We start from the raw sequence: 25,571 nt of genomic DNA, 5'->3' as shown, positions 1-25,571 counted from the left end.
TTGATTATAGCCATCCTCACGTGTGTGAAGTACCGTCTTGTGGTTTGGGTTTGCAATTTCCCCAGTGTCTAAGGACAATGACACCGAGCATCTTTTCACGTGCTCAGTGGACACCAGTAGATCTTCTTTGGAGAAATGTCTATTCGAATTCTTTGCCTATTAAAAAAAATTTTTTAATGTTTATTTATTTTTGAGAGAGACAGCGGGGGGGGGGGGGGGGCAGAGAGAGAGAGGGAGACACAGAATCGGAAGCAGGCTCCGGGCTCTAAGCCGTCAGCACAGAGCCCGACGTGGGGCTCGAATTCACGAACCATGATCTGAACCGAAGTCGGAGGCTTCACCGACTGAGCCACCCCACCCAGGCTCCCCTAAGTCTCCAACTGATTTTGAGTTAATTCTTGTGTATGGTGTGAGGAAGGGGTCTACCTTTATTTTGTCGCAGGTGGACATCCCATCATCCCAGCACCAGTCACTAGTGCCCAGCGACTACAGTTTGTCAGCCCTGCTTATAGGGTTTGAGATGAGGGAGGCATGGGTGAGCAGGACCCAGGACCCCTTCTGTTGCTGAGACTGAAGCTGCTCACCAGTGGGAGAAGTGGGGTGGGTCTGGGGTCACAGAATTGTGGGAAGGGATTTTAGCTTCCCCCCTCCCCCATTTCAAGCACTCCCTGCCTTTCTGTGCCTAAGCATGGATGAGCAGAGTCAAGAAGAAAGCTGGCTGGACTGCCCTAAGTGGCTGTCTACACAGAGGAAGTGACTCACACGAGAGGTGGGTCCAGCCCAGCTATTTTGTTAAGTGTCACCAGCCTCACCCTGAAGTTGCTATTTCCACCCCCTAAATGAGACTGCCCTCTCTGCTCCCGTAGACGCGGAAGGGGAGTAAGGCTTGGGCTGCCCTAGAGGGATTGGTTTGCACAGTTTAATCCATTCAGATGCTTTCTGGCACCTTAAGCCAAGAGTGGAGAACTCTGAGTCGGGAGTATCGGGGCCTCAGGGCTGGGCTCCAGGGCTCCCTCTGAAAACCCTCGGAATTAGCAGGTGCTTCCTTCAGTCAGTGACAGGACAATGTGTCAATCAGGGTGGCTACTTGGGAAGCATTTGCAACACAAGATTCTGAACAAAGCCTGCCTGGGCCATAGAGACCCAGGGGAGCTCCCCGAGGAAAATGGGCAGGAGCCCCACAGAGCCTGGCACACACACCTGGGAAGTCCTGCGGCCTCCCAGCTCACTATTCCTTAAGACTCAGCTCAGGGGCCGTCCATCACCTCCTCTGGGAAGCTTTCCTGACTATTTCCCAGCCTACACTCCTCCCGCTGCCTAGCTGGGTCAGGGACTCCTCGGGGCTCCCACGGCATTCTTTGCCCACCCCACCCAGCACCTACCAAGCTGTATGCAATGGCCACTCTTCTTTCTGCCTGGCACAGAGTTATCACAGGTGAGGGAATAATTCTTGAGTATCAAACGTCTTTGGCATAAAATAACAAGGCTGGGGCAAGGGGACTGGAAGGAAGGAGACAAATGTGAATTGTGAGGTGATAGAAGTTCACTGGTGAGGGCTCCTCTCTCCAAGGAGGTGAGGGAGACGATCGGGAAGTGTTCAGACTCGGTCCAGCGGCCACAGGTCAGCCCCCAGGAAATGATACTCCAGGAAACATCTTTTGTTCTCTTAGACAACAGACAAAACCAGTGGGAACACTGGGTCCTTGGAGCTACTGCACACAGGCCTGGACGGAGCTCTGTAGCTGTGCCCCAGCCAGGGCCCCCGGTCACCAAGCGGAGTGTGGGGGGAGCACCCCACTGTTCCCCCTCCCCCTTCCTACCACCTACCTTCCTACCTTCTGCTCATTCAAGCCCCCACATCTGGCCAGTTCCCTGCCGCTCTAACGGTGGAGGAAACCGCCACAGACCACGGGTCAAAGCCATGGCAGCACCTGCCACGAGGGGCCCGAGACAGAGGAATGCCACTTTCACTGGGTGAAGTCTTAGAATCCAGACTGTCCTCTGGAGTGCAACTGAGAAATCCGTTCACAGCCCCCCGGAGTCCACAAATAGAAGTCCCCTTAGCTCCCCCACTCCCGGCCCCTTTCCTTCCTGGCACTTGTCACCAGTGTAATTATGATGTGGGTAATGACTTGCCTGATCCAGTGTCTGTCCCCAAGGAGCAGGGCCCTTGTCCGTCCTGTTCCATCACCGTACCAAGTATGGTGCTTGGCCCAGAGCAGGGCCTCTGTGGTGAATGAATTTAAAATAATGGTTTTTGTTTCTTTTTTAAAGAAAGACTGAATGGCTCTCATGGTTATACGACTTGACAGTCAGAACCCTCTACTCACCCCCCCCACCCCCACCCCACGCCACCAAAGTGTCAAATAAATGGCAGTGACTAAGTGACAGAAGCACAGGAAAATGAGACTCACAGGGGTGACACGCGGGGTGGAGCCGGGGGTCCACCAGGTGGGCTGCACGGGAGTGCCCAGCGACTATCTACTTAGGGGAGGGATGAGTGGGTCCTGTGGGCTCTCAGCCACCTGAGTCCCCTGAGGCCTGCGGGGAGGCGGAGCCCGCCCTGGTCAGACCCACCAGCCCAGCCCATGCACTTGGCGGCCTACTTCTCAGCGTAAACTCCCAAGCTGGCATCTCGAGAGTCTCTGAGAGTTCGAGAGCCGTTAATTACGCCTGCACTCACCCAGGTACGGTGTGCAGAGCTGACCTTACAGAAGGGAACAGACATGCTCTTCCGTATCACGGAGCCGATATTCGAGTCCAGAGGCAGGAAATCAAGTGAAGCAGGCAAATGGGAAAGGGAGTCACTGGGGACGGTGCTTTTGGGACAGGGTGCTGGGGGAAGGCGGAGACAAGGGTGAGGAAAAGGGGCGAGCTGGGAAAGGGTCCGGGCAGATGGAATGGCAAATGGAAACGCCTGGGGCTGAAAGGAGCCTGCGGTGGCAGAAGCTGCCGGAGGCCAGAGGAGCAACGCCCGGTGAGCCGAGGAGCTTGGGTGACAAGTTAAGCTGCCCTGTCCCATCAGCTCTGGGACCCTGGCAAGACAGGATGTCGGAGCTGAGACACAACACGAGTCAGGTCTTGGACGGGAGTGAACTCAGCTTGGTCAACGCCACTCTGTGGCATCCTACTAGGGCGCGCAGCCCCAGACCCTAGGGGTAGCCCCCTGCTTCCAGCTCAAGCCAGGGGCTGTGGAGTCGTTCTTCTTTACCCTTCAGGGTGTTGACAGTTGTCGGCTCAAAACCTTCAGAGTCCTCTGACATTCTGGGCCCTGAAGACTCTTCAGGATAGTAAAAAATGGAGACTGTGACCTCACTTATACAGCTACATGGCTTATACAGTCACATTCAGTCAGTGGTGCTAGTCGGTCCGATATCTGTATGGACAAAACGTGACTTTTGACTCTTACCTCACACCATACACAAAACTCAGTCCCAAGTGGATCATAAATCTAATTGCAAAAGGTAAAACAACAAAGCTTCTAGATGAAAATACAGGGGTCTTCACAGCTTTGGGTAGAGATCTTAAAAATAGACACAAAATACGTAAACCACAAACAGAGAGGCCAATAAATTGAAGAGCATTAAAACCAAGAATTTCTGCTCCACGAAAAATACCATTAAGAGATTTAAAACACAAGCCATAGGGGCACCTGGGTGGCTCAATCAGTTAAGCATCCAACTCTTGATTTCGGCTCAGGTCATGATCTCACAGTTTGTGAGTTCAAGCCCCAAGTCAGGCTTTGCACTGACAGTGTGGAGACTGCTTGGGATTCTCTCTCTTTCCCTCTCTTTTTCTTTTGTTTTTTTAATGTTTATTTATTTTTGAGAGAGAGACAGAGACAGAGTGCAAGTGGGCAAGGGGCAGAGAGAGAGAGATGGAGACACAGAATCCAAAGCAGGCTCCAGGCTCCAAGCTGTCAGCACAGAGCCCGGCGCACGGCTTGAACTCGTGAACCGCGAGATCATGACCTGAGCTTAGCCGACTGAGCCACCCAGGCATTCCTCTCTCCCTCTTTTTCTGCACGCGCATGAGCGTACACACTCTCTCTCAAAATAAATAAATAAACGTTAAAAAAACAGGCAAGCCATAGACTTGAAGAAACGTTTGCTATATGTATATGCGACATATTTTTTTCTCTAATAAAAGACATATCCATAATATGTAAAGAGCCTCTACCAATGAATCAGGAAATACACACAACTCAATTTAAGAATGAAGCAATGACTTAGAGACTTCCAACAGCCAATAAGCAAACGAAAAGGTATCAAGATCGTTAGTCATCAGGGAAATGCAAATTAAAACCACAGTGAGGTCCCACTGCACACCTATTAGAGTGGCCGAAATGAAAAAGACTGATGACCCACTGGCTAGGATAAAGAGCAATGAAAATGCTCACATATTGCCAATGTGAGTACAAGTCAATGCAAGCACTGTTAGAAAACTGCTTGGCAGTATGCACTAAAGGTAAACATACGCCTTCCCAATGACTGGGCGATTCCGCTCCTAGATATAAACCCCCAGAAAAGAGTGCAGAGGGGTTCACAGAAATACAAATGTAAGAACGTTCACATCAGCTTTCATCATAATAGCCCAAACCTGGAAACAACCCAAATGTCTGTTAGCAGGAGAATGGATAGATGCACTGTGATATACTCTTACAATGGAATGCTACAGAACAATGGAAAAGAACAAACTATAGCCTCATGCTATATGCACAGGTGAACCACACAGACATAATGCTCAGTGAAAGAAGCAAAAGAGTATGCATTGTACAGTTCCTTCCATACGAATGAAGTCGAACAATAGGAGAAATTAATCTACGGTGCTAGAAGTCAGAATAGAGGCTTCCTTTAGAGGGGAACAATGGGACAAGGCATGAGAGAGCCTTCTGGTGGGCTGGAAGTGTTCTATGTTTCCATCTGGAGGGTGGCCATAGAGGGTACATCGTATATAAGTACTCACTGAGATGTGTACTAAAGATCACTTTACAGCATTCCTCGAAAACGTTCTAAAGGGGGAAATAATAGTCTTTTTTTCTGGTAAATTTTTAAAAATCTTTATTTTTGAGAGAGAGAGAGAGAGCGCGCGCAGGGGAGGGGCAGACAGAAAGGGAGACACAAGAATCGGAAGCAGGCTCCAGGCTCTGAGCCGTCAGCACAGAGCCCGACGCGGGGCTCGAACTCACGAACCACAGATCACGACCTGAGCTGAAGTCGGACGCTTAACCGACTGAGCCACCCAGGCGCCCGGAAATAATAGTCTTTTGAACAAATGGTGCTGGTACCACTGTACATCAATATGCAAAAGAATCGAGCTGGGCCTCGTCCTTATACCATATACAAAAGTCAACTCAAAATGGATCATAGATCTCAATGTAAGAGCTAAAACTATAAAATTTTTAGAAGAACGCATCAATCTTTGTGACCTTGGGCTAGGAAACGGGTATACACGGGACACCAAAAGCACAAATGGCGAAAGAAAAAAATAGGTAGACTGGACTCTATCAACATTGAAAACGTTTATGCTGTAAATGTTACCACCAAGAAAGTGAAACGACAACTCACAGGATGGGAGGAAACAGTTGCTAATTATGTATTTAATAAGGGTATACAACCCAGAATATATAAAGAACTATTATAATTCAATAATAAAAAGACAAATAATCCCATTTTAAAATGGGCCAAGGGGTACCTGGGTAGCTCAGTGGGTTCAGCATCTGACTCTTGGTTTTGGCTCAGGTTGTGACCTCACGTTTCGTGAGTTCAAGCCCTGCATCGGGCTCTGTGCTAGCGGCAAGGAGCCTGCTTGGGACTCTCTCTCCTTCTCTCTCTGCCCCTCCCCTACTCATGCCCGCACTCCCACAAAATAAATAAGTGAAAAATAAACAAAATAAAATAAAAATGGGCCAAGGTTCTGAATAGACATTCCTCCAACGTAGATCTACAAATGGCCAAAAGTCACACAAACAAGATGATGCTTGACATCATTAGTCATTAAAGAAACGCAAATCAAAACCGTAAGTAGATACTGCTCCTGCCGCCTGCTAGCTATAATGACAATTTTTAAAAAGACAGTAAGAACTGTTGGTGAGGATGGAATACATTGCTGGTGGGAATATAAAATGGGGCCGCTGCTTAGGAAAACAGTTTGGTAGTTCCTCAGAAGGTTAAATATAGAGTTACCATGTGACCCAGAGATTTTGCTGCTGGGTATACATCCAAGACAATCAAAAATATACCCACACAAAAACTTGTACATGAATGTTCATGGCTGTGTTATTTATATTAGCCAAAAAAATGGGGGGAAAAAAACAAAAGTCTATCCACTGATGAAGGACAAAATAAAATGTGACGGGTTCATACAAAGGAATCTACAATGAATTATTACTCCCTGAAGCACAGATCAGGCTCCAACAACGATGAATCCTGAAAACAGTATGTTAATTGGAAGAAGCCAGTCACCAAAGGCTGCATATTACAGGATTCCATTTCTGTGAAATGTCCAGAATAGCAAATCTATAGACAAAGGAAATAAGTAGTTGCCAGGGGATGAGGGGAGTGAGGCGGGAGGAGGAGGATGGGACGTCACTGCTAATGGTAAGGGATTTCTTTTCTTTTCTTTCTAAATGTTTTTGTTTATTTTTTGAGAGAGAGATAGAGACAGAGCATCAGCAGGGGAGGAGCAGAGAGAGAGGGAGTCTGAAGCATGCTCCAGGCTCTGAGCTGTCAGCACAGAGCCCGACATGGGGCTCGAACTTGTGAACCACAGATCATGACCTGAGCTGAAGTCAGACCCTCAAACGACTGAGCCACCCAGGCATCCCAAGGGATTTCTTTTATGGGGGATGAAAATATTTTCAAATTCGATTGTAGTGATGGCTGCACAACCTTGTGAATATACGAAAAAAAATGGAATTATACACTTTAATTAGGTGAATTGTATGGTATATGAGTTATATCTCAATAAAGCTATTTAAAAGTGTGTGTGTGTGTGTGTGTGTGTGTGCGCGCGCGCGCGCGAGCGCGTGTCCTAATCTATTTCACGGCCTTGGCCCCATCCTGAGTTACAGGATCTGGAAGCTACCGGATGAGAGATATGCACGGATGGAGCTGAAAAAGCAAGACTATATCCTAACGTGACCCCAGACAACAGCTGGGATAAACCTGGGGTTCTGTATGTCTGCATGCACACGTGCATACAACTTCCTACCCTGGCTATTCATCCTAAAGGACAAATGTGAAATGGCAAAGAGCTCAGGTCCACAGCTTTGACAACCGCTTCACTGGGCCGATGGTTCTCAAGCCTCTGACCCATGGCTCTGTGCAGGAGATTCCCAGGGCTGGCTTCCCTCGGGGTTATCAACAAAGGAGACCGGCCCATTCTAGAGCTGCACTGCCCAACAGAAACAGAATTCCAGCCACATGTATCATTTTAAATGTTTTACTAGCCACGTTTTTAAAATGTAAAAAGAGGGGCGCCTGGGTGGCGCAGTCAGTTAGGTGTCCGACTTCAGCCAGGTCACGATCTCGCGGTCCGGGAGTTCGAGCCCCGCGTCGGGCTCTGGGCTGATGGCTCAGAGCCTGGAGCCTGTTTCCGATTCTGTGTCTCCCTCTCTCTCTGCCCCTCCCCCGTTCATGCTCTGTCTCTCTCTGTCCCAAAAATAAGTAAGTGTTGAAAAAAAATTAAAAAAAAAATGTAAAAAGAAACACGTGTAATTAACTTTTATATTTAACCCAACATCAAACATATTTTCATTGTAACACATAATCGATAAATGATTGAGTATTTCACCTTCTTTTTTTTTCAGACGAAGCCTTCAAGATCCAGTGTTTATTTCACAGAGCTTATCTCAGTTTGAGCTAACCACATTTTACACGCTCATTCAACAGCCACGTGTGGCTAGTGGTTACCATAGGGGATGGTGCAGTTCTAACCTGGCTCATATTGCAAGATGAGTATTCTCAAAGTCTGGTATTTTAGCAAATCTGAATTTAATAATAACAAGAGCTGAGGAGGAAACCAAGGCTCAGTGAGGCAAAGGGCCTCGCCCGAGGCCTTGAGCTGATAAGTGGCAGTGGTTATGCGCAGGGTCTATGATCAGATGAGAATTATCTTCTCTACGGGGTCAATGTGAGAGGACAAGAGAGACCCATGGGAAGGGACTGGCACCGTGCCTGGCTCACGTCCGCCGTGACAGATATGAGGGGCTAATGGAGACAAGGCAGAGACCACTCGGGGTGGCTAGCTGGGGAGACCCTGCACCAGCTCTGAGACATTTCCCCAAGACCTCTCCCCGAAAAGCTTGTATCACTCACCGGGCTGGTGGGTGAGGACACCCCAAGGCTCCGTGCAGCTCCGTCATCCTCCACAGACTTCTGCTGGCCGCTCCCCGGGCTGAATGCTCTGGCCGCCGCCTCTCCCACGGGACTGGAAGGCCTCTGGTCTAAAATGCTCACCGAGGGGACAGCTTTGGCAGTGCCCAACTGCAGCAAGCCCAGGGTGCCAGGTGCCTGGGGAGGCGGCTCCTGCTTGCGGTCCCCATCTTGAGTCCCAGAGGATGCTTGGGGCGGGAGGGGCTCTGCGGGCACATCAAAAGGGATGCTGGCCTCCAGGCCGGGGAGGGGGAGTGAGGCCCGCCCCGTGGGAATCTCCATTTCTCCACTCAGTCCGCTCAGTCCATTGGTTGGCACAGAGTTTACCTGGGCTTTGCTGAATTCCGACAATACCCTGGAAGTTTTTAAACAGAGAAACCTGTGTGACAAGCTGTCAGCTAGAATGCCCAAGGCTATTGGGACGGCGGTAAGAAGGCAAAACTGCTGTCTGGGGATTTCCAAAACAAAACATCCTCGTCATCCACCCACCGTGCTCCTCTGCTTACACACAAGCCTTCCTCTGACACGCCTCACAAAGTTTCTCCCCAGCTGGGACTGAGGTAGAGTGGGCGGCCAAGGGAACTGCGGGGCCCGGGATCTCCGGTGCAAGCGCTGGTCCACCAGAGCTGGGCCGTATGTGGGGTCCCAGATGCCTCCTGTTCCCAGGACCTGCTGCCGGAGATCAGTGTACACGGGGTGCAGGAGTGTGCACGCAAGTATACATGGGGTGTGCACCTGCTCACTCTTCCAATGGTACTGCCTCTTCCTGCCCTTCAGTGGTGCTTCAGGGACTACAGGGAGCCAGTGTTACTGTCTTTACATACACACACACACACACGCACGCACATGAAAACTACTCTGGGCCTTCTAAAATGTGCACTGGCTAGTGGCTGCTCCCCTTCTCCTGAGGCTTCTGAGAATCCACATTCTGTTTCTGAACTAGAACTATTTGCTGTCTCCTCCTTTGTTTATGAACCAATAGAGTATGTCACGGGCGAATACAGATTCCTACAACAACAAAGCTACCCGGGGCCCAAGAGATTGCCCATATCTGCCCTAATGGTTTACACTGGGTCAGAAGACGTGCCAAACTCCCCTTAATGTGGGCTCATTTCCATAAGGATTTTAGAACTCAAGTTTCTACCTTAATGTCTTCTGGCTGAGCTGTGTGCTCTTATCTACATCATAACCCCAAACAACATTTCAAGACATGCTAGTCAAACATTGGTGAACAACCCATACATTTATGGGCAACTGATCTGCAGCCCAAGACATTTCAGTGGGGAAAGAATAGTCTTTTCAACAAATGGTGCTGGGATAAGCGAACAGTCCCATGCAAAAGAAGAAAGTTGGACCCCTACCTCATACCATATAAACAATGAACTCAAAATGGATCAAAGACCTAAAAGTAAGAGCTAAAACTATAAAACTCTTAGAAGGAAACAGGTATACATCTTTGGATCAGGCAATGGTTTCTTATATGACAGCCAACAAATAAGTAAACAATAAAAAATAGGTACGCTGGACTTTATCAACACTAAAAGCTTTTGGGCTTCAAAAGGATACTATCAAGAAAGTAAAAAGATAACCCATAGAACAGGAAAAAAATCTGCATATCTTATATCCAAGGATTATCACATATCTGATAAGGGTCTAGTATCCAGAATATAGAGAGCTCTTACAATTCAATAATATTAGAACAAATAATCTGACTGAAAAATGGGCAAAGGTTTACAGAGACACTTCTCTAAAGGTATACAAATGGAAAGTACATGAAAAGATGCTCGATATCATTAGACGGGAGTGAAATACAAATCAAAACCGTAATAAGATACTACTTTATGCCTACCAAGATGCCTATAATAAAAAAGAGAGAGGGGCACCTGGGTGGTTCAATCAGTTAAGCATCCGACTTCGGCTCAGGTCATGATCTCACGGTTCGTGGGTTCGAGCCCTGTGTCGGGCTCTGTGCCGACAGCTTGGAGCCTGGAGACTGCTTCAGATTCTGTGTCTCCCTCTCTTTCTGCCTCTCCCCAACTCATGCTCTGTCTCTCTCTCTCTCTCTGTCTCTCTCTAAAATAAGAAACATTAAAAATTTTTTAAAAATTAAAAAGACAGAGAATAACAAGTGTTGGCAAAGGTGTAGAGAAAATGGAACTCCTACACGCTGCTGGCGGAAATGTGAAGTGGTGCAGCCTCTGTGGAGAACAGTTTGGTAGTTCCTTAAAAGTTAAACATAGAGTTACCATATGAGTCAGCAATTCAACTCATGGGTATATACCCAAGAGAATGAAAAGACAATGTCTGCACAAAAACCTGTACACGAGTGTTCACAGCAATATTATTCACAGTAGCCAAAAAGTAGGAATAGAACAAATGTCCACTAACTGAAAAGATAAAACAAATTGTGGTGTATTCACACAATGGAATATGATTCAGCCATGACCCATGCTACAACACGGATGAACCCTGAAAACCTACTAAGTGAAGGAAGGAGGTCACAAAAAGCCACATAGTGTATGATTCCGTTGGTATTAAATGTCCAGAATAGGTAAATCCATAGCTAGTGGGTAAGGGGTTTCCTTAAAGGGTGATGTTGGTTGGCTTTGGTTGGCACACTGCTGTGGCCCCACAATAGGTTCCTAAAGTTCACGGACTTCATTCCTTTACCCGTAAAACCGGCACGGTAACAGCACCCACCTATGACTGTGTTCAAGGCTGAATGAGATCATATAGGTAAAATGCTTATAGAGTGTCTGGCACAAAGTAAGTACTCAATAAACATTAACCTCAATTTGTCATTGGTTGTTCTTATCGCCACTGGCAAGACTGCTTAGCCTCTACACACATGGCTATAAAAATGTAAGGAAAGAGAATTACGGAAAGATTCACCAGCATTACCGAAATGGTTATCAATTATAAATGACCCCTCGTCTGTAAGACACATTTTAATGATGGAGTGGACTGGGTGTGGGAATAAAGAAACACCACCCGACAGCAAGAAGCTTGTGTGATAAATTAGAGTTTCCACCAAATCAACACCACGGTCAGGATGAAATCAAGTTCACAGGAGTCTCACCAGGATCAGAGCTGGTCGGCAGGACCCAGAGAGAATAAGAGACATGCACATCAAGTGGGAAAAAGTGCTAGAGATGAGGTTTTGAAGGAAAAGTGAAAGAAAGAGAATTTTCAAAACTTTTGAAGAAAATGCAACCAACATAGGGCTGAAACGGTGACACCGCTCCGGTCCTTCCACTTCTGTCCAGCTCAGGGCAGCGTTTTTCAAAAACTGCCTGTTGAAAAATTCTAGAAGTTTGTGCTTTCATTTAGAAGACAGTCTGGAAACATATACGTATTATACACATACGTATATTGCGCGTACACAGAGGCGTAGGTGTGGAATAAAAGCATGGGCTGGAGAATCGGCATGACCACCCCATAAAGTGCCCCCGCCAAGCGATTCTGAGCCTGCGCTTTTCCTGAGCGCGTGGACTAGCGCGTTGGGGTCCACGGCACCACCTGGCGGTCAGGGGTGCTCATGAAAGTACAGGAGGGGGCCGCATGTGCGAAGAATCATTTCCCCCAAGAGAAGGCCTCATGATAACGACCTCTGACAAATATCACCAAGCACAGATCTGCAGCCGTGTATACACAGACAAGTAGCGCGAGAACTGACATCACGGGGACCCCCAGTAGTAAAATGATGATGACACCGCCTATGGAGCACTCACCCTGTGATTGGCACTGCTCTAAGCGCTTTGCATACCTTAACTCACTTCCTAGCATTCTTATCCCCGTCTTGCAGATGAGGACATCAAGGTCAGAAAGGTTGAGTATCTTGCCCGGGGTCGCAAAGCTGGTTAATGGAAGACTCCAGCAGTCTGGCTCCTGAGTCCACACTCCTAACCACCGGCCCCTAGCTGTGCTTCTCAGCGATCACTGTAATTCAGACCCAACCAACACAAAAGAAGCTATTCAGGCCATCAATCCTCTATTCACAAAGCAAACTGCAGTTTGGTTTCCAGAAAACATTAAGTTAATACATTTCCTTGGAATGTTACATCTTTTGTACTTTATGTTTAACTTGTAGATGATTTTAAAAAACTTTTTTTAACATTTATTTTGATAGAACGCCTGTTCTCTCTCTCTCTCAAAATAAATCAACTTTAAAAAATCCACGTAAACAAATATTTAAGTAATATGACAAAAATAAGCGAACTCTTAACTGCTGATGTGACTCTTCACCCTCAGACACACCCTCTAAGAGCTGGTGTGTGTGGACGTGCGAAGATAACTTCAAGCCCAGCACTCAGAGTGACGGTGCTGGATGTGTGTTTGTGCATCTGTGTGCTCTGTGTTTGCTGGTTCCGCACGCCACTGCCCCGCGCTGGTCTGTACATCCTGACCCTCTTCCCTTGACTTCTCCCACAATGCCCAGGATGACGCTTCCCACACAGGGTGGACGGTCACTGATTCAACGGCCTTAAGCTGGAATTTTCCAATCACAAGACTCACGAAAGATAAAAGCAGGGCACATGACAGACAGAGGGCCGGCGGGCTGGCCTGTGGGAGGAGGAGACACAAGGAAGGGTTCAGACAGGTGAGTGAACTTAAGTCACGCCATGGGCCCAGCCGATAGAGCGGGGATTGCTCCCTTCCAGGATGTTCTACCTAAATTCTTGTTTGATGTTTGAAAGTTCTAGCTAATGTGCTCTGTTGCTCAGAAGCTGCTTCAGCCGTAATTCGCCCCCAGGCATCTGATCTGATTCTCAGCCAGAGAATCCCTATGAGGGAGCCTCCACTTTACAGATGAAGAAACAACCTCACAGAGCCAACGCTTGGCCTGCCGTTACTGGACTTGTGACTGGTAGAACAGGGCTTGAGGCCGGATCCTGCTACAAGCCAGTCCGTACCGGCACCCAATCTGGTGTTCTTCCCACAGCAGCTGGGAAACCTGTAAAGACTTGAATGAACCAAGAAGGTAGGGGCACACAGGAGTAGAAAAGAAGATCCTAGACACTGGCTGAGGGAACATGGGTCTGGCTGAAGGAAGCGCTTAATAAAAGTTTACCATTTTCGGGGCGCCTGGGTGGCTCAGTCAGTTAAGCGTCCGACTCTTGATTTTGGCTCGGGTCATGATCTCACAGTTCCTGGGATCAAGCTCTGCATCACGCTCTGCACTGACAGCAAGGGGCCTGCTTGGGATTCTCTCTCTCCCCCTCTCTCTCCCTGCCCTTCCCCAACTCATGCTCGCTTGCTCTCTCTCTCTCTCTCTCTCTCTCTCTCTCTCAAAACAAATAAATAAACTTGAAAAAAAAGTTTATCATGTTCTACCTATTAGATGAGCAAATATCCAAAAGTTTGATAATACCTTCTGCCTACAAGGCCGAGAGGGCACAGGTACATTCCTGACAGAGTGTAAACAGGCGGTTATCTATGAAAATTGTAGATTCATTTATCCTTTGCCTCAGCAATTCTGTTTCTGGGACTTTACTGAACAGAGATAGTTGCATAGACTTAAAAGATCACATACACACGGTTATTTATAGAAAGAGTGAACTCCAGTGTCCAGTAAATACAGGGCTGGCCAAATAAACTAAGGTAGATTCATACAATGGAAACACATGTCACAGGGGAAAAAAAAAAAAAAACTGAAGAAACTGATATGAAGCTCCAAAACAAAAATTCTGATCTCTTCTGAGACAAGGTATCAAACAGTATATTTATAATAGCTTTGTGGGGATGGGGCAGAGATAAGAAATATAAAAGACATTTAAAGAGTCTTTTCATATCTGTTAGATGCATTTAGAAACATCAGAAAAAGACATGTAAAGGGGGTGCCTGGGTGGCTCGGTCAGTTAAATGTCTGACTTCAGCCTAGCTCATGATCTCACAGTTCGTGAGTTCGAGCCCCACGTTGGGCTCTCTGCTGTCAGCACAGAATCTGCTTCAGATCCTCCGTCCCCCTTTCTCACTGCCCCTCACCTGCTCATTCTCTCAAAAATAAATAAACTTTAAAAAAAAGAAAAAGAAAGATGTAAGGAATTAATAATTATGGTTACAAAGGTGGAAAAGACGTTTCACTGTAGGTAGACTTTTTTTTCTTACCATAAAAATAAATCTATTAAAAAACGAATGTTTCAAAAGGGCCTGAACGAAGAAGGCTCTGCTGTGGTGAGCATGGTTAACATAGAGAGATGGTGACTCACTACGTTGTACACCTGAGACTAATATAACACCGTGCGTCAACAATACTCAAATAGAAAAAAGTTCTTTTAAAGAGATAGCTCTGCCCAGGGTCCCTTCTCTAGTCAAGTTCATTGCTCCCTGTGCTCTTCCTCCACTCACTTGCTTGGCCCCTTTTGTGCACCACCTCCTCCAGGCCTCATTCAGGGTCTGTGTCCTTCAGAGGCCTTCTGGGAGGTCGCAGCGGAGCACCCTGACGCGCTGGGCTTCACTGCGTCTTTTGGAAGTCGTACATCTAACTCCGAACCGTTAGTTTCCGCCCTAGAGGCAATAATATTTTACACGAAGCCTCAGACAAATTAGGTAACTTGTCGAAGATCAGCCAGGGGCAGAGCCGGAGCCTGATTCAGCTCTGAGCCCTCCCTGAATCCATTCTCCTCGCTGCCCCATGTTGCCTCCAGTTATAAGTCCCGGCAACTCCAGTCCCTGAGGAAGAGCCACGGTCCTCTTTTCCTTTATGCCCTTAGAGAGCTCAATGCTCAGTGACAGTCAATCACATGCCATAGGAAGGGAGAGAAAGAGGAAGAGGAGAAGGAAGGAAGGAAGGCAGGGGGAGGAGAAGGAGTGGGGGGAGGACACTCACTCTTGCAGAGACGGGTCTGAGTCATCGGCATTTGCTGTCCCCAGATCGGAGTCGTAGGACATGGGCTCCTCGGAACGATCTGGACTCTTGGAGCCATTCACTTGGAGTGGGCAGCTATCAGAGTTTAGGCTGCAAGACAGCTGGGATGAACTGGCGGTGTCCAGGCTGAGGGAGGAGGCCGTGAGCTTCCGGTTCCGTCGGATCTTATGGCCTGAGTGCTGGACTTCGATGTCCTCCGAGCCTGAGGAATGGGAAATTGAATCCAGAGACTCTTTCCGCTGTAGTTGTGTCCCAGAGGTGGTGAGGGGGTCGAGCTCAGAGAGCGGGCAAAGCCCAGAGAGAGCCAGTGGGGTAAGCGTCCACTCGTTTAAGATGGCGGACTTGTAGGAGAGCTCGAAGGATAAGGACGTCAGTCCCTGCAGGAAGCTGAGGAGGAACTGGCCCTCCTCGGCGTCTCGAAGCAGGGCTGCGGGCTGATAGTACTCGCACAGGCGGGCGGGCTCCTGGAGGAGCAGCTTCAGGTAGCACTCCATCAGGCCGTCATTGAGGGCCAGCCTCAGCCAGGCCCGGCAGCGGCCCACGTCCGTGCTGACAAAGATCAGGTGCTCCAATTCCGAGACGATGTGTCTGCGGGTGGAGAGGACAGGCTTGTTTCAAGAAATGATTTCAGATCACGGAGGATTGTTTTATCCACTGGTGAGCAGGAGCCAGTAATAATGACTGCAAGTATATACAGGCTTGGGAAAAAATCTCAGATAGCAGTGTTCTACAGGGAATTGAGAAATATTTAGCTACAACACCCCACTTTTTCGAGGTTACTGTCATGCAGGATAATTGCCATTTTTGTTACAACTCCCCAGGCGCCCTTGACATCACCTGCTCATCCGGCATACATCTGATGAGCCCCTAAGTGCCAGGTCTTTGGAGCCGTGAAGATACAGGATACAGACATGGTCCTGCCCTCAGTCCAGGTTACTACCTTTCAAGGGCACACGGAGGTGAACCCTGTTGTCAGTAGAGCTGGGGTGGGGGGAAGGCAATCACTTCCAGGTTGCAGTAAGAACAATGCCTTAGGCAAGGCATTGAGGGATTAGGCATAGGGATTAGGGATAGGCAAGGCATTGAGCTGGGCCTTGAGGGATTTCAAGCGGCAAAGATGGAAGGGGAACCTTAGGCACCAAGGACTGACAGCAAAAAGGCACCAAGGGTAGGGAAGCAGCAGCTGTGTAACAGGAGTGGTGAGCACTCCCGTTACAGCACGGGGAGGAGGAGGAGCAGCTGATTGCGTTGCAAAGTCAGGTGATGCAGGGTCTCGAGCATCCAACCGGTGAGGCAAAGTGGGGCAAGGGTCCCCACACCTGGCTGTGCGTCAGAATCACCTGGGAACCTGGTCAGGATACAGATTCTGGGGCCCCAACGAAGTGAATGGGACTCCAGGCTAGCACTGGGGAGCCTGAGAGTTTTTACACCGGGAAATGACTCGACCGCAGTCACGCAGACTTCTGGGTGGGCTGCTCGGGATAAGATCAGGTACCAAACTCAGTTCCCGAACCCTTGGTCTGATGTAAATGCCCTTCCTCTGACCATCACAGTGCCCTGAGCACGTCTCGCCCATAGGAGTGCGTGCTCCACAGGGCTCAGGGAATGAGCTCGGGTTAGCTTAAGCTCAATAAATGTGGACCAGCTGCCTGACCTAAGGACAGACAGAATGAGATAAGGGGGACAATTAGAAAGCCACTGCCACCTGGGAATGAGGTAAGAACCTGAGATAGGGCGGTGGCAGTCAGCAGGAAAAGGAAGATACAGACCGACAAGGCACCTTCAGGCTGCAGGTGGCATTTAATAGCCCTTAGAGGCAACGTGCCAGCAGCTGCTTGCTCCAAAGCCCAGGCAGTTAGGGCCAGGGCCGCAGAGGCAAACGTCCCAGGGTGGATATTCAGATGATCTGGATTCCACTGCTTTAAAAAATGCCACAGCCTCTTAGGATATAATACTTAGCATAGAGATGTTCAAACATTCCAAGGCAGGGTCAGCAAACCTCTTCTGTCAAGGGCCACTTAGTAAAGATTTTAGGCTTTGCAGGCCACACATTCTCTGTTCCAACTACCTAACTTTGCCACGGTGTGGCAAAAAAGCGGCTCCTGCTAAAGGCGACCAGCCAGGGGCCTGAGCAGCCCCAGGCCATTGCCTGTGCGCTGAGGGGCTCTTGAGGCTTGGTCTAACAATAACCCCTATCTCACCCATCTCCATTCTAGAACACAGAGCATCTCTGCTGCCTTCCCATAGAGCTGTAGAGGGAGAGCCCAGGGTCACCCACACTGAAGCTCCTCCCCAAAGCAAAGCCTCCCCTGCTGATCTCACTTGTGGGTGACAGCTTTCAGGAGGGGCCAGAAGACAGGCTGAGGCAGAGGCTTCTGGTGGGCGCTCTTCTTCCTTTTCCCTCCGGCCTCGGCTCGGATGTGCTTGGCATGCAGTCCGTGGATAAATACAGCCTCCAGGGCACTGCACATGGTGCTGGCATCTCCGTCTTCGCTAGTGACCACTGTGTCCGAGGACACGTACTGCTTCTGCAACGCCTTCACAGATCCCACTAGCTTCTTCTTGATGACCTAGTCAGTGTCAGACATAACACAGGCCTTTAGAAGATCCTGCGGTGACCCCTGGAAGGGAAGTGCTTATCACCAAATACACGCACACCCACACACGCCTCACGTCTACCTGTGGGTGTGTATACAGCAAAACTAGCACAAGCTAATCATAGAAAACAAAGATGGGTGCCTGGGTGGCTTAGTCGGTTGAGCGTCCGACTTCGGCTCAGGTCCTGATCTCACGGTTCATGGGTTCGAGCCCCACGTCGGGCTCTGTGCTGCCAGCTCAGAGCCTGGAGCCTGCTTTGGATTCTGTGTCTCCCTCTCTCTCTGCCCCTCCCCCACTTGCACACGCACACACGCGCTCTCTCTCTTTCTCTCAAAAATAGATAAACGTTGGAAAAAAATTTTAAAAAAAGAAAGAAAGAAAACAGAGACAAAGCATAGAGGAGAAAAGGAAAATTATGTACTTATACCCCCCAGAGATAGTTATTTTTTTGCAAAGATAGTTGTATGTTTTTCTTTTGTTTTGCTTTTTAAACCGAACTTCAGTGATTTGATAGCCATAGAAATCTTGTGTTTAAATACCGGCTCCATCATAGTTACAGGTGTGGGAGCCTGGGTGATCCATCTAGGGCAGGGGTGAAGCTTTCCACCTTGTTTAGGGGTCTACGATTCCATGAAGAGGCTACAAGTGCCACTTTAGAACCATAAAAACACCAAGAAAACAGGAGCATGGTCCACATTACGAAAGATCCTAGGGGCACCTGGGTGGCTCAGTCAGTTAAGCATCTGACTCTTGATTTCAGCTCAGGTCGTGATCTCACGGTTTCTGAGTTTGAGCTCCGTATCTGGCTCTGTGCTGACAGTGTGGAGCCTGCTTGAGATTCTCTCTCTCTCTCTCTCTCTCTCTCTCTCTCTCTCCCCCTCTCTGCCCCTCCTCTGCCCCTCCTCTGCTCATGCTCACTCTCCCTTTCATAATAAATAAAATAAACGTTATTTATTTAAAAATATCTTTTTAATGTTTATTTTTGAGAGAGAGAGACAGAGAGAGAGACAGACAAAGTATGAGGGGGGGAGGGGCAGAGAGAGAGGAAGACACAGAATCCGAAGCAGGCTCCAGGCTCTGAGCTGTCAGCACAGAGCCTGATGCAGGGCTCGAACCCACGAGCCGTGAGATCATGACCTGAGCCGAAACAGGACGCTTAACTGACTGAGCCACCCAGGCGCCCCTAAAATAAATAAATAAACTTTAAAAAGAAAGAAAGAAAAAAGGAAAGATCCTTGACCTGGCAGTCAGAGGCAGATGTTAGTCTCAGCTCTGTTGGTCAACAGCTGGGTCACTGCAGACATTTCACTTAACCTCACTGAGCTTAATTTCCTCATCTGTTAAACGGAACGAATACTTCCTGACCTACAGCACAGGAGTTGGGGGGTGGGGGGGGGATTACTCTGAGGGCAGGACTTGCTTTTTTTTTTCATTCTTGCATCCTCAACACTTGGCCTGGTTCCTGACACATGTAAGTATTCCGTTAAGGTCTGTTACATAAATCAATTATAAAATACATATATGTAAAATCCTTTGGAAAGATAAAGACAGTTCTGTCATAATATAAGCATGTCAAAATACCTATGTTTTGGAAAAGGATTGGGAGGGAATACAGAAAACCTGGTTTGAACTGTTAGCTGATAGGATTATGGATAAATATTTTACTGTTTTATTTTTATCTTAGCCCAAACAGTTCATGTTAATGTTCTTAGAAAACTTGAATGTTCTTTTTTTCTTTAAAAAAAAAATTTTTTTTAATGTTTATGTATTTTTGAGACAGAGAGAGACAGAGCATGAACGGGGGAGGGTCAGAGAGAGAGGGAGACACAGAACCCGAAGCAGGCTCCAGGCTCTGAGCTGTCAGCACAGAGCCCGACGCGGGGCTCGAACTCATGGACCGTGAGATCATGACCTGAGCCGAAGTCGGACGCTCAACCGACTGCGCCACCCAGGCGCCCCTGTTCCTTTTTTCTTTATAACAGCTTTAATGAGACACAATTTACATTGCATAAAATTCACTCATTTAAACTATTCAGTTCAGTGATTTTTGGTATATTCACAGAATAGTGAAACTACAGCCACTACCTAATTTTAGGACATTTTCATTCTCTCAAAAAGGAACACTGTGCCCATGAGCAGTCACTCCTCTCTAGTCCCCTCTCCCTCGACCCCTAGCAACTACTAATCTACTTTCTGTCTTTATGGATTTGCCAATTCTGGACATTTTGTGTAAATGAAGTCATACAGTATGCAGTCTTTTGATGTTAGACATCTTTTCATATGACTTATGGGTCATATACTTCTTTCATTGTTTGCTTATTTGACTTGAGAGAGAGAGAGAGAGAGAGAGAGGCAAAGAGAGAGGGGGACAGAGGATTCAAAGTGGGCTAGGTGATGACAGCAAACTCCCAAATCGTGAGATCATGACCTGAGCCAAATGGACGCTCAACCGTCTGAGCCACCCAGGCCACCCTAATGCCTTCTTTTCTTTTCTTTTTTTTTAATGTTTATTTATTTTTGAGAGACAGAGAGAGACAGCATGAGAGGGAGAGGGCAGAGAGAGAGAGAGGGAGACCCAGAATATGAAGCAACCTCCAGGCACTGAGCTGGCAGCACAGAGCCCGATGCGGGGCTCCAACCCATGAGCCGTGAGATCATGACCTGAGCCGAAGTCGGATGCTCAACCGACTGAGCCACCCAGCTGCCCCTTCTTTTAATGTTTACTTATTTTTGAGAGAGAGAGAGAGAGAATGTGCATACGTGTATGTGCCTGTGGGGGAGGGGGCAGAGACAGAGCGGACCGAGGATCCAAAGCAGGCTCTGCTCTGACAGCAGAGCGCCCAATGCAGGGCTTGACCTCACAAACTGTAAGACCATGAGCCGCTTACGATCATGACGCTTAACCGTGTGAGCCACCCAGGCGCCCCATATGTATGACTTCCTTTGAGAAATCCTTGGTCTTTAGGCAGCCCGTATTAAAATCCGTCGTTTTTTATCAATTCCCATTCCATCACCAAGAAGATGTTCTAGAAAGGGCAGGATCTCCTCAGAGCCTGCTTCTGCTATAACTCTTTCTCAACCCGAGGCCTCGCTTTCCAGACAGTACTCATTCATTTCAAAGTGAGGAAAACCAACGACATGGCTGTCCCGTGCCCCCTTCCCCACCCTTGAGCCTCTCCGACTGCCTACCGGGATGGCAGCCCGGGGGTCCAGTCCATTCTCCACCACCGAGAGCATTTCCGCTCACACTGCAGCTCCCTCGGAGAATCACATGACACCTGCAGAGACAGACGGCGGCGGCCAGATGAGCAGGTTCCAGCTCCCCACCCGCAGCCAATTCTCCCCCTCCCCCAGCAGGCAGCGGGTCAGCCCATCTTCCTCAAACTGCAATGCAAAGGCCTCTGAATTCAAAAGTAAAAGCCAAGAGTGGATTTTAAGGAAGGAAACAAGGGAAGAGAAGAAATCTGAGGGCTCGGATCTCAGGAGGTGGGGAATCCTATGTGCCATGGGTGGGTCCACCCTAATCAGGGCATGGAAAGGCCTCTGTATGCCACACCACACGCTGGCACAAAAAAGCAGGGAATGAAGGGCTGATTTGGATACAGAACTAAGGGTGCGAGGGGGATGCTGCCGCTGGAGGTGCCAAGAGCCCACATGGACCAGGAAGCAGGGGCTCACAATTCACATTCGGAGCCTCTGACTCCTGTGCCAGCCCCATGTCTGCCAGCTCGGCGGGGACAAGCACAACCGAAGGAAGTTTCCAAAGGGAGGGCCTCTTGCTACATAGCTGCTTCCCCTCCAGGCACGAGGGTCCAGCTGGAGCAGCACAGGGACACGCCTAAGGGAAACAACACGGGTTCGAATCTCGATTTGCCACTAACCACTTAGGCATGCTAGGTGGGGCACCACGGCAGACGTCTCAAATGGAGGTTATGAATGTGGAAAATGCCCAGCACAGGGCCTGACGGTACTAAGGATAAATGGTGTCTATTACCCCGGTTGGATGTGGCCAAGCCTTACAGGCAAAGGCCACTGTCTGAATGAGTCCGCTCAACTACCTGAAGTCAGTACACAGGTAAATCCCTCAGGGCACTGGCTCCCCCCCACCCCCCGGGGGTGGCTTAGGTCGGGGGTGGGGGGGGCCTCAACCTGAGCCTCGGGGGGGGGGGCTGTTGGCTCGCCTGGACCGCCCCAGCCACTTGGACGGACCAGGATTGGGTAGGCACATTCCCATCTAAACAGATCTCTAGTGACCACACTGCCGAGCATGGAGGGACACCAAAAAACAGGTCATCGCTGTCTCTGTTCTCAAAAACCGATGGCCCAAAGAAGTTATCAAATGGAGGCATGCTGAATGGATTTTGTACTGTTTACACACATTGCTTCATTCATTCCTTGGAACCACCCTAGGCGAGCTCTTTTATTATCCAGATCTAACAGATACGAAATCAAAGCTGACCCAGGTCAAGGAACTTCCCAAGATCCCAGGGCTGATCAGTGGCGGGCTCTACCACCTTCGGCCAGGATGACATCCACCCTTCTGGAAGAGGCAGGTGTGAGCTAGGGCTAAGGGGTGGCTGGGGAGGGGGCAGGGGAGTCTTGGGAGGAGGGCTCTTCGGCCGGGGGCCCAGGTGGCGGGATGCAAGGGAGCATCGGGTTGAGTCTGGCAGGAAAGGTTTACAGGCGAACAGCGAGGCATGGAGAACGGCAGGGTGGCCCTAAATGATGAAAGACGCTCTGATTCACCCCTGGCCTCTGGATCCGGCAGAGGGTGAACAGGACCCAGCGCCGACCTTCCTAAGTAAGGACATGCAAAGGGAGACAGGTGTGTGGAGGACGGGCCCCACGAAACCAGCTCTGGTCAGCGCACAACAGACTGACAGGAGGAACACTAGCCCCTGGCCACAGCCCATCACACTGTCTCTCCCTCCACCACTTTCCCAGCTCCTACCCACCGGGAATCCTCAGGACCCTTTGCTGGAGACCAGCTCCATGCTCTGGCCACCAGGGCACCGGGAGAAGGGGACGTACTACAGAGTCGGTCCTGAAACCGTGCCTGATCCTAGAGGCTGGGTTTCTTCAAGGCTACCCTACGCAGCCCTGCAGGCCAAGTTCAGGCTCTCTGGCTTTGAGACCCTGGCATCCAATCCCCTTTGGTAATTCCGGGGGCCTGCCCTTCTAGACAGAGCCTCAAGCCCTAAAACTGCCCTTCCCTCAGCCGGCCTCAAGGCTTGGGCCTCAGCAATCTGAAGAGGAGGACCATTGAGGCCTCATCAACTAATTAACTGAATATAATATTCACTGGAGGGAGGGAGGCTTATCATTAAGTGGGTGTCCTGGCCAAGTCAGGATCTGCTGAAAAAACAAAGTAAACTGACACTGAGGTCAGAGCAGGGCCAGACAAGAGACAACTGGGACCTAAAACAGTGTCAGGAACGTCACAAAAGGACAACCGTGCAGAGAAACCTAGAAGAATGGCCACTTGACAATTCACAAAACAGAACTGAGACGTGGGGGTCAGGCCAAAGTTCCGGGCACATCTTTCTTTGCAGGAAACCAAAGCTCCCTACATAGGCCTGTCGGTGCTAGAACGCCTCAGGAAGGCAGGCAATGGCTCAGAGGCAGGACCACGACCATCTACGATGTGAGATCTCTGGGCTCTGGGTCTCCTGACTGCTAGGTCAGCACTCCAGCAGGCTCCTTGGGTGGGCCAGACCCCCATCTACCATGCTATGGGACTGGTTTCACTTTCTATCCTCAGAACTGTCTTCACTGACACCAAGAAGCAAACAAAAGAGGGGTGGGTCTTCAGGAGACCCAGAATAAAGAGAGCAAGTAGAGAGTTCAAACATCCCTGATACAGTTGAGCAGAAAAGGTGAGTGCCGTGTGCCTTTAGGAAACTCCTAAGCCACCCTTCGTCTACCTCTGCCCCTCGGTATCGGTTCACTCTGGCACAGGATCTCATTCTCTATCCTCATTTAATTCTTAAAACAATCCTGTGAGAGAAGGATGATTATCCCTCATTCACAGAAGAGAAAACTGAGGCTCAGTAGAAACACGCCTCAGGTGAGGGACAGAATTTTCTCATTCCAAGCTCTGTGCCTTTCGCCAGTTCATACTGTCCCAGGTCCTTGGTTCAAAGAGTTTCAGGCAAACTTATTATTCACAGACTCTTCAGAAGCTCCACCTTATCAAAGAAGGCCTAACACTGACAAGAAACAATCTTGCCCATCAGATCTGTGGCCCCACCTAGCTGACCACAGGTCCTTTCCATGGCAGCCAGGTTTCCGAGCTGTCCCTCCTCAAACGTTCCAACACACAGGAAGGAATTGTTGTGGTTGATTCTCTTCGTGATACTGCCTGGCCTTCTATAAACATCCAATTTCACTTCCTCAGGAGACTAAGGAAGAACGAAAAGAGGAGAAGGACTCAGATGAGACTTACATTAAAAGAAGAAATGGATAACCTGGCTTCACCACTTTCGAAACACTCCGTTCATCAGTAAACAGCAACCTCCTCTTCTGAGAGACTTCCCCGCCATCTGCGACAGCCTCGTCTCTACGGCCTGACTCCGATCCTGCACCTGGCTATGCACGACAACAGGCCGGTGTTTAAGCCCTCCAGCTGCTCTACCAGGTGATGAGTCAGGGTTTTCAGTTGGAAACAAATGACAAAGTTATCTTCTGATTCAGAAAGACAGCGGATACTTCAGACATGTGAGTGCTGAGTAAACAGCACCTCCTTCTACCTGAAGAAAGTTGGATTTCTAGACAAGAGCCCTGTGGGGGGTGGGATGGGTGTGTGTGTTGGGGGTGGGGTGGGGTTGGGCAACAAAGCAACTGAATATCAGCTGGAGGGCAAGCAACTTCTAGCTCGTGATTCCCAGTCCAAAGGCTAGTGGGGGAGGCCAGAAATGTGAAGTCTAGGAACACTGGGTATCTTTCTTTCCTCCCTCCCTCCTTCCATCCAACAACACCCATCTCTCCCATATTCTTGTCCCAGGTCCCTTAAGATTCTGGCAAGGACCAAACTCTGAGTGAATGAAAGCAGGACCTTTGCCTGACTCATTCACCATTGTATTTCTAATGCTTCAAACAGTGCACGGCACAGGGTGGTGCTCAAGAAATACTTGCTGAATGAACAGATGAGTAAAATAAAAAGGCTCAGACCGTTGCAGACCGTAAGAGGTTGAGGTATACAACTTTTCAGTGGTGGGGTCACTGTGGAACTCCTTCCATTACACCAAGCTGCCAACAGGCTGAAACCCTTCAGAGATCACACCTTCACGGAAGGGGACATTGAAGGTCAAAGGCCATCCGATTCTCGAAGGCGTGAGACTACAAATGCAAGCAAAGACAATGGGTCTTCTTTGGGGTCCTTTACAATGGCTGTCAAATGGCCAATCCTTCGGAGTTTGGTCACCAGAACTTAGAGGGGAGGTGCACCCCCAAATCCCAGGAGATTATAAATGTTAACAATGGAGCCTGGGTGCCTCAAGAATGTCTAGCTACTCTGAGATAACTTGACTCTCTGTGTTCATGGGTAATCAAAATGGTCAAAACTCAATGCTCCAGCACCTGCCAAAAGAGGAAGCAATTCAACAGCCTCCACGGAGGCCTCGGCGTCCCCAGGATCCACTCATCTCTACTCTTCACAACATGTAACGTCACCTCTGGCACATTCGGTAGCGGGACTAATCTACAACCAGTTCTGGCCAGGAGGGGCACTG

At 49.0% G+C, this 25,571-nt stretch overlaps 1 pseudogene; it reads right to left on the bottom strand.

Annotated features, from left to right (window-relative positions):
* Positions 1-24,396, bottom strand: part of LOC147571268 (pleckstrin homology domain-containing family M member 1-like) — a 53,014-nt pseudogene extending 28,618 nt beyond the window's left edge.
* Between the last annotated feature and the right edge of the window lie 1,175 nt (positions 24,397-25,571).

This window comes from Puma concolor, unplaced genomic scaffold, assembly GCF_028749965.1.
Source record: "Puma concolor isolate L17-30 unplaced genomic scaffold, mPumCon1.1.hap2 unalloc_scaffold_34, whole genome shotgun sequence".
Taxonomy (NCBI): domain Eukaryota; kingdom Metazoa; phylum Chordata; class Mammalia; order Carnivora; family Felidae; genus Puma; species Puma concolor.
The sequence above is the reverse complement of the archived record's forward strand: the minus strand, read 5'-3'. Positions and strand labels throughout refer to the sequence as shown.